Below are 9,566 nucleotides of genomic sequence, written 5' to 3'. Positions count from 1 at the left end.
AAGAACTCTGGTCAGGGAGGGAAGGAGATGAATCCTCTAGTGCTCGGTAACAATATGAGTAGAGGAGCTCACCTTCTCATGCTGCCAGGCATGGCCTGAGGTATGAACATGACCTAGGTGTTAGGTTTCCGACACCTAACAACCAGCTCCTGCTCAGGAATGACCCGCCCCTTATGTCCTGCCTTCTCTCCTCCTCACAGACACATGCACACACACACACACACACAAAGAGGGGCAAGGGGTGTGGGGCTGATCAGGTGGGATCACAGCTGTGCCCTGGCCTGCACTAGCCTCTCCTGGGCTGCCCCGTGTTACCTTTCACTGCCTCCTGCCAGATGCCCAGAGGCGTCAAGAATTAAGGCTGAGCCAACATCGCCAACTACCAAAAAGATTCTCTTTCTGGGATTTTTTGAGCCCAGATCCTCCAAAAGTTGGGAAACAACAACAAAACATCTTTGCCTGTTGACTGTCTCCAATCAAGTGAGCTGGATGGGGCAATGTGGGTGCCTGGTTACCAGAGTTCTAAGATCTGTTGAGGTCTATGACCCCACGTCATCTCTTGAACTGTACACAATGAGACCACATAGCCCTACCCACAGGTCCCTGGAAACCTAACTAGGGACCTAGTTTTGAGGAGACAGAGATGAATGCAAACCTCCTTTTCCTTACTATTTCTTCATCCTGGGATAGTCCCTGTGCCTCTCAGGTCCTCCCCAGTCTCTAAACCTGCACCATGGGAATCAGGCTAGAATCTACTTCCTAGGGACATCACCCGGTGTATATGAGATAATATCTATTACCCCTGTGGGCTGGTGTCACATGTACCTAAGGCACAAACTTAGAGATGGAAGAATAACAAGGGGTGGGATGTAGTACAGAACACCACTCAAAACAGGCCTGGGCTCCAAGAATGTGATATTGGGACAGTCACTTCCAACTTGGCCTCATTTTCAGGTCAACACCATGAGGGGGTTGCAACTATTGGAAATTCAGATATTGCCATCCTGTGGCATAAAACCATTCAATTGTTTCCTGTTTTATGGAGAATGAGACCGAAGTGCCTCATCTTGGCCTATGAGGTGGGCAGCCTCCACAGTGGTACCCAGTAAGCCCCACCCATGTTATACACATCCCCGTGGAACCACAAAGAGGTTAGTAACTGGCTTCTGAACATAATAAGAGCCAAAGTGATGGGATGTCTTTTCTAAACTTTAACTACAAAGGTCTCTCACTTTCTCTTACTCCCTCTCTCATGTGCCATCTCTCTCTCTCTCACTCTGTCAAATCCCTGGAAGTGAGGAATCAAATACCGGTGTATTGGGGCTGCCCAATGTGGAGGCACATTGAGGAGAGAAGCAAGGGAGTGCCTGGGCCAACAGACAGAAAGGAACTCAGGCTCTCAATACAAAATGAATCCTGAAGGCTGAGAGTGAACTTGTGGGCCAGTCCTCCCCTAGTCGAGCCTCAGTTGAGGCCACAGCCCCAATCTGTTAAACTCACTGAGACAGAGGCACCCAGCTAAAACATGCCTGATTGCTGATCCACAAAAATTGTGAGATTGTCAACATTTGTTGTTTTGAAATGCAAGGTTAGGGGCAATGAAGTCAGAGAGGGAAAGGTAACGAACACAGCCTACCAGGCCCTGGCCCTACCTTCCACCCTAGCTCCTGTTCTCTTCTCCCAGCCTCCCTCCAGTTGCATTGGCCACCTTTCTAACCTCCTGTGGCCAAACTCACTTCTGCCTGTGAGACTCAGGACCAGTGGTGCCATCTCCCTGACACACTGCTCCCAGACTTGTGCAGGGCTGACTCCTTCTTGTCATTCTGGTCCCAGAAAATGTCACCCTAGAGAGGTCTTTCAGACCCTCCTACCCAGTGACGCCCAACCCTCCCTCACAGCCCCCTGATGTGTTTCTCTACAGCACTTGCTCTTTTCTTTCTCATGTCTTTGCTTTTGTCCATTTCCCCTCTAGACTGTGAGCTCCTGGCAGGCAGGGACCACTTGGTCATTTTCATCCTGCACTTCAGCCCACCAGGGCACCTGGCACAGGGTGAGTGCTCAGGACACAGCTGCTGAATGAGTACATGGGTAGATCTTGCACCCCGCCCCCTGCTTTTGACCAACTTTCATTGTGGAGATGAACACTAGTAATAGGAGGTACAAGTTGTTTCTGAGGCAGGGGGACAGCCAGAAAGACCTCTGGTTGACTCTTCGCTGCTCCAGGAGCTCAAGAAAAGTTCAGTGGACACCAAGTAAATTCCAGGATTACAGCAGAATGACTTGATATATATATATTATGTAATGGTTACCAAAATAAGTTTAGTTAACATCAATCACCAAACAGAAAAAAAAGATTGTTTCCTGATGATGAGACGTTTTAGGATCTACTCTCTTAGCAAGTTTCAAATATACCACACAGCAATGTTAACTTAGTGCTGTATATCAAGTATATCTCAATACAACTGAAAAAAAATAAAAGCAAAAACTCACTGGCCACCACTGACACAAGAGGCTGCCCGCCCCCTCGTGGCCAGAACTAGCACTGCTGCCCAGGCCGGAACTCCAAACAGAAAGGAATCTTTCTTCAGGTGTCCTCAAGGCAGAGGCTCTCCAGGGTCCCAGGGGTAAAGCAGCAGGACCTGTCAGCTTCGAGGGAGTGGGAGGAATCTCGGGAGACTACCGTGCCCCTCTCTTGCTGTTCCCCACCAGGTGTCCTCTTCACTCCTAAGGCATCCTAACTGCAGCCATGACAATGATTCCCCCTACTTCCAGATGAGGACCGCAAGGGTCCAACAAGGATTAGTCTTCCCCCTGGACTCTGGACTTGGTGTCCAGTGCTCTGGCATCTTCTTCCTTATCCTCAGTTCTCATCCACCCAAGCCCCCTAGCCTCCTCAGTTCTAAAGGATCTCCAGAGGCTGGAAATCATTTTCTCAGGGTTTCAGAGCACAGTAGGTCATCAACAGAGAACCTAGTCCAACAGACATGTTGTGAGTGCATGGAACACTTGGAGTCACCCGCTGGATGCACTCCACTTTATACAGGAGGACCCTCACTGAGATCTTCTCTCCTGTTCCCAATGCCTACACAAAGGGAGGATGGGCTCATCACAGTTCTGGGTGCCCACAGAGGTGGACTGCAGGACCCCAGTCCTGTGATCCCCAGGCTGGGCCAGGGATGGATCTGGAACAGGTAGACACCTAGGAACCTTAGGGATTCCTCTTCCCATCTCTGGGCCCCTGTGCACGAATCTAGGAGAACGGATGCTACTGCCCCGTGGGAGAGCTGCCTCCAACCTCTCTCCCTCCTGCCTCTTGTCACTTCCCCGGTGTCAGCTCTTTCTTGACTGCACCTCAGTGTTCTCCATATGAGAAGTCAAGTGTGAGGGAGTGTGCCTGTGCAGGTGTGATGATGAGGAGAGGAAAATGACCCCATATGGAAAGGGGTGGGCAGCAATCCTCTAGGATCTTAACGCCACTCATTGCCAAAGGAAACCTGAGGGAAGGGGTGGAGCCTTGGCCAAGGAAGCTGGAGCTCTCTCTAGTCTTCAGGACTCTGACGACCTCCTGTGGTCTGGGACAGTACCTGCCTCTTTCTAGGCCAGTTTCCCAACTGTACAGTGAGGGGTAAGATGTGCAACAGCACAAGCTTGTGCTCGGCCAGGACAAGTCATCAGGCCCCATAGATACATTAAGTATGTTTTAATGTGTATTGAAGTGTATTGAAGACATTAATATTGCTGTGCAATCCATCTTCAGAACACTTCTCATCTTACAAAACTGAAACTCTATACCCATTCATGAATACTCCCCATTCCTACTCCTCCCACCCACTGGCAAACACCATTCTACTTTCTGTCTCTCTGAATCTGGTGATTTCAGGAAGCTCTAGAAGGGAAATCACACAAGGTTGTATTTTTGTGACTAGCTTATTTCATTTAGAGTAATATCTTGAAGGTTCATCCATGGTGTGCCGTATATTAGACTTTCCTTCCTTTTTCAAGGATGAATAATATGCCATTGTATGTATATAGCACATTTTGCTCATCCATACATCCCTGGACAGATACCATAGCAAGGCCCACAACCAAGCCCAAAATAAAATGGGGCCCCAGCCAGATTTTTCTCAACAGTACCCTGGAGACTACTTTCTTAAACCATATCCCATATGATATTTACTAAGGATCTAATCTTGGGCCGAGAGTTGCTTTTCAGAAACTCCATTTCTCTTCCTTAAGCAAGTTTCAACTACTTTGAGCCAATGAGACAACAAGACGGCTTGCAAGACTCAAACTGCAACTGCATAAGTGACTGGAGGATGAACTGGGGGACCAAGAACTCCCCTGCCAATCATGTTAAGGACACCGTCTTTTGAACGTGGGATGTGTGACAGAACATGAAAATCTGTGCTTGCACAAAATGCCTAGGACTGCTCCCAAACTTACTGCACCCGCTCCTTTGCCCTTTTCAAGCCCTTTTCAACAGCCCATTGGGGAGAAAGATTTAACCTTCGTCTCTTTGCTGGCCAACCTCGTAATAAAGCTTTTTCCCCTTCTACAAGAGCGGGTATCCTGTTTGGCTAATGGGTGCATTGGGCTGTGAGCCCTTCCTTGATTACAATACTTGGGTGGCTTCCATGTTTTAGCTATTATGAATAATGATGCCATGAACATGGGTGTTGAAATATGTCTTTGAGAACAATGCTTTCAACTCCTTGGTGGGGTATACACCCAGAAGAGGAATTGCTGGGTCCTATATAATTATATTTTTAATTTTTTTTAGGAATTGTTATACTGATTTCTACAGCAACTATATATTCCCACCACAGTACACAAGGGTTCCAACTTCTCCACATCTTGGCCAACAGTGGTTCTATTCTTTTTCTTCTTCTTTTTTTTTTCTTTTTGATAGATGCCATCCTAATGAATGTGAAGTGGTCTCTCACTGTGTTTCTGATTTGCATGTCCCTAATGATTACTGATGATGAGCATCTTTTCATATGCTTATTGGTTATTTGCATATCTTCTTTGAGCAAATGTCTACTCATATACTTTGTTCAATTTTGATTTGATTTGTTTGTTTTTTGTTGTTGAATTTAGGAGTTCTCTATGTATTCTGGATATTAAGCCTTTGTCAGATACATGGTTTGCAAATATGGTCGCCCATCCTATGGGTTGTGCTTTTACTCTGTTGATAATGGCTTTTGAGGCACAAAAATTTTAATATCCATGAAGCCCAGCATATGTATTTTCCTATTTTATTGGCTGCTCTTGGGTGTCAGAACCATGAAATCATTACCAAATCCTATCTTGTCAAGTTTTACCTTATGTTTTCTTCTAAGGGTATTATAGTATTAGCTCTTACACTTAGGTATTTGATTCACTGGGAATCAAGTTATGTATACAGTGTTAGGTAAATGTCCAAGTTGATTCCTTTGCATGTAGATATCCACTATTTCCAGCACAACTTGTTGAAAGACTTTTCCCCATTTAATAATCTTGGCACCCTTGTCAAACATCATTTGATCACATGGGTGAGGGTTAATTTCTGGGCTCTCAATTCTGTTTCCATTGCTCAATATGGCTGTCTTTATGCCATGACAATGCTGTTTTGATACTGTAGATTTATAGTAAGTTTTCAATCAGGAAGAATCAGTCCTCCAACTTAGTATCTCCTTTCAAGATTATTTTTGGTATCTGGGCTTACTTGAGATACCATAAGAATTTTAGGATGGGTTTTTTCTATTTCAGTACAAAACGCCCTTGGGATTTTGATAAGGACTGCACTGCATTTGTTGATCTCTTTGGATAATGTTGACACCGTCACAATAAGGAGTGTTCCAATCCACGGTGATCGGATGTCTTTCATTTCTAATAGTGCCGGATGGCTGTTCAGGTTGAGGGGGCGGCACTCCTCGAGGTAGTCGTGCAGAAACCCACAGTTCCTCCTCACTGTGCCTTCACCATTTCCTTAGAACCCATCGACAGTCAACAGAGGGCAAAATGCATGTAAAATGCACGCAGGAAGTTTTCAAAGATTGGATGTGCATGGAGCACACATTTCTTCCACTCCTCTCCATTAGCAAGAACCACGGACTGAAGCAGCAGACCCTAACACATGGAGACTGCAGACTCACCCAGCAGACCCCAACAAATGGGGACTGTGGACTAACTAAGGGCCAGGGACTCGGGTTCCTGGCAGAACCATCTGGCAGCTCAAGCTGAACCACTAAGCCTTTGCCTGGCACTGCTGACTAACCAAGTGCTAAGACTGATGCTCTCTTAGAGCATCCTGTCAGTCTAGACTGACCCACTGACCCTGGACTGGAAAGCCACTTAGATCAGGAGCTCAAGGCAAACAGAGTGGATCTCAGATCCAAGAGAAACTTACCCACAGCCCTCAGAAACAGTGAAAAAGATGGAGAACTCAAAGGTTTTGCGGGTACCAATGACTGTTTCTCATCCTCGAAGCCATCAGGCGTCTCCTTTGGATCCCACTGCTGCCACCAAACTGGTACAAAACAAAATAAAATTCAGTAAATTTTAAACATCTTATTGGCTTTATTCAACAGTTCATGAATCAGGCAGCATCCAGTCTAGCAGAGAGAAAGGACTTCCAAGGAGTTCTACAAAATGAAGGATTTTATAGGCAGAAGGGAGCAAGAACAAGGAAGTTACACTAGATAAAAAAGCGGGTTGGTTACTGCAAGGTTACCTTCCTTTAGAGGATGGCAGGGCTCTATCAGGAAGATGAGCTACCTGCTGCGCATCAGGTGATTCCTGATTGACTGGTTTAAGATTCTATTCCTGGGAGGGCCAAAAGTCTAATTAAGTCTCGGCTTGTTGATGTGAGGCATAGCCTAAGCGGCTCCATTTGGGCCTGGTGTCTTGTTTTAAACACATGACTTCTGCTGGTCCCTGCTCTCCCCAGTTACACCCCGGCTGTCCCTTCACTGACCATTGTTGGTCACACACCCACTGCACCTGCCTCCAGTCCTTCCCCTTCAACACCGTAATCTCACACACAGCTCCTCCCGACACTATCATGACGTCTCCCACCACACGTCGCCTATACTTTCCACACTGCCATCAAGATGCTTCACAAACACCACCACCATTTATGTCCAATGGGCTGAGAGGCCTGCCCGTGCACTGGGAATCAGGAGTCGCAGGGTCTGTCACTTGGCCTCCAATCACCTACTGTACCCCAGCTGAAGGGCTTACCCTGCGGAGACACTCAGTTGTACCCAACTCAATCGCACAACAACATCTTTGCCCCAGGCTTCCTTCAAGATGCTCCACCCACTTTCTGCCCCAACTGCTCCTTGAGGAGTCATTTTGGGGTAGCCTTCGAGGCCACCTTGGCGATTTTGTGCTCAGGCCCAAACAGCTCTTGGCCGACAAACACTTTAACCATACCCCTTGAAATCATATAGCATAGGTAACTAGTGAATGGGTGCAAATTACTGGTTTTACTTCCAAAGGCCATAATGAATATTTCACACCAGGAACATCCACTTTTGGGTTTTACTGTAGGCTGATATCACAAGGCTCTCACCCAGTGAGGTTCTCTCTTCCCCAGCCCTCTGAGCAGATTTCTCCAGGCTATATTCTGCAATACATCATTGTCTCTATCTCAGCCTGCTTCCCTCAGGTTGCAGGTCCCCTGAGGTTCCTGCCCTGACTGGCTACCACCAACCCATAGAGACACTGTCAGTCCTATAGGACTGGGTGTTCAGTTCTACTAGGACTGACTGACTGGACTGGACACAGGTGCGGTGGCCCTACCCACGCAAAATCAGGTAACTGAGGCAACCAAGAAGTATCGAAAACCTTAACCCAACATCGACAACAACTCCATAAGACCCTATCCTAGCCCTTGTGGAACAGTCTCATGAGTCTCTTGCCTAAATGGTTTTAGAGAATGGCCTGGCCCTAGACTGTCTATACCAACCAACGAAGGAGGGGTTTTTGCCTTTCTTAGAACCACTTGCTGAATGTACATCAACACACAAGTTCAAACCTACCTCCACCAGATGGCCCAAGAGGTTAAAATATTGCGTAATGTTACCTAAATCTTTTAAAAGATACCCAAGGCCCCCGAGATCACTGACCTATTTTCATGGCTGGTCTTTCCAAGTTGGCGACAATGGAAACAGACTGGATTTTAGACTGTTGCTTGTACAATTATAGGATCTGTTACTATAGCCATCATCGGATATTTACTCTCTTGGCTACAATGTGCCCTATCCCTAATAACTCTATTAATTACCCTTATTAACTATCCCAACCAACTTTAAATTAACTAAATTAAAATTAATCAATACCCTGATTAATTTAAAAAATTCAAAATTTTTATGGAGAATCTACTTAACACAGAATACACTGTTGTAAGCATTTAAAGTATACAGTTAAGAGGCCGGCCCTGTGGCTTAGCGGTTAAGTGCGTGCTCTCTGATGCTGGCAGCCCGGGTTCGGATCCCGGGCGCACACCGACGCACCGCTTCTCAGGCTACGCTGAGGCCGCGTCCCACATACGGCAACTAGAAAGCTGTGCAACTATGACATACAACTATCTACTGGGGCTTTGGGGTGAAAATAAATAAATAAATCTTTAAAAAAATAATAATAATAATAAAGTATACAGTTCAGTGCCATTTAGTACAATGATTATGTAGTGTGGTTATCACCACTAACTAATTCCAGAACATTTTCAACACCCCCAAACAAACCCATACTCATTCACACTATTTTCTCCTAACCCAAGCCCATGAAAACAACTCATCTGTTTTCTCCCCCTATTGATTTGCCTATTCTGGACAGTTCATTCAAATGGCATCATGCTATCTGTGGCCTTTGTGGACGACTTCAGTGAGCACACATGTTTCAAGGTTCATCCATGGCCGAGCATGTAGCAGTAGCTTATTCCTTTTTATGGCTCCATAATGTCCTATATTATGAATAGGGCACATTTGGTTTATGCAGTCATAACTGGATAGAAATTTGGGTTTGTTCCACTTTTGGACCATTGTGAATAATGTTGCTTTGAATATCCATGGAAAAGTTTTTCTTTGAACATATGTTTCCAATGGTCTTTTGGACATACCAATATTGTGACTCTCCTGGTCCATGGTAATTCCAGGTTTAAGATTTTTAAAAATGGCAAACTGTTTTCTGCAGTGGATGCATCAAATTACTTTCCCACCAGTAATGTATGTGGGTTTCCCATTCTCCATATCTTTACTAACACTTGTTACTTTCCATTATGTTGAGTATAGCCTTCATTTTGAGTGTGAAATAGTATCACACTATGCTTTGAATTTGCATTTTCCTAATGATTTATGATACTGAGCATCTATCTAGTGCTTATTGGCCATCTGTGTTTCTCCTGGAGACATGTCCATTGCAGCTAGTTACCCATTTTCATTGGGTAACCAATGAAAATGGTTTCATTTCAAATTTCTTTGAATGAAGTTTCATTTCAAACTTCTTTGTTTTTTATAATTGAGTTCTAAGAGATCTACCGCAGGTAGATTCCATGGCTCCAGGCTTCCCGGGGGCTACTAGGA

The 9,566-nt window shown here is 45.5% G+C and overlaps 1 long non-coding RNA gene across 2 annotated transcripts in view; it reads right to left on the bottom strand.

Moving 5' to 3' along the window:
* LOC147911288 (uncharacterized) overlaps positions 1-9,566 on the bottom strand; it is a 65,236-nt gene that overhangs the window by 6,893 nt on the left and 48,777 nt on the right. The gene's annotated exons all lie outside the window — the stretch shown is intronic.

Source organism: Ceratotherium simum, unplaced genomic scaffold (assembly GCF_057802395.1).
Source record: "Ceratotherium simum simum isolate JZ-2026a unplaced genomic scaffold, ASM5780239v1 HiC_scaffold_44, whole genome shotgun sequence".
Classification (NCBI taxonomy): Eukaryota; Metazoa; Chordata; class Mammalia; order Perissodactyla; family Rhinocerotidae; genus Ceratotherium; species Ceratotherium simum.
This window is presented reverse-complemented; position numbering and strand designations above follow the sequence as displayed.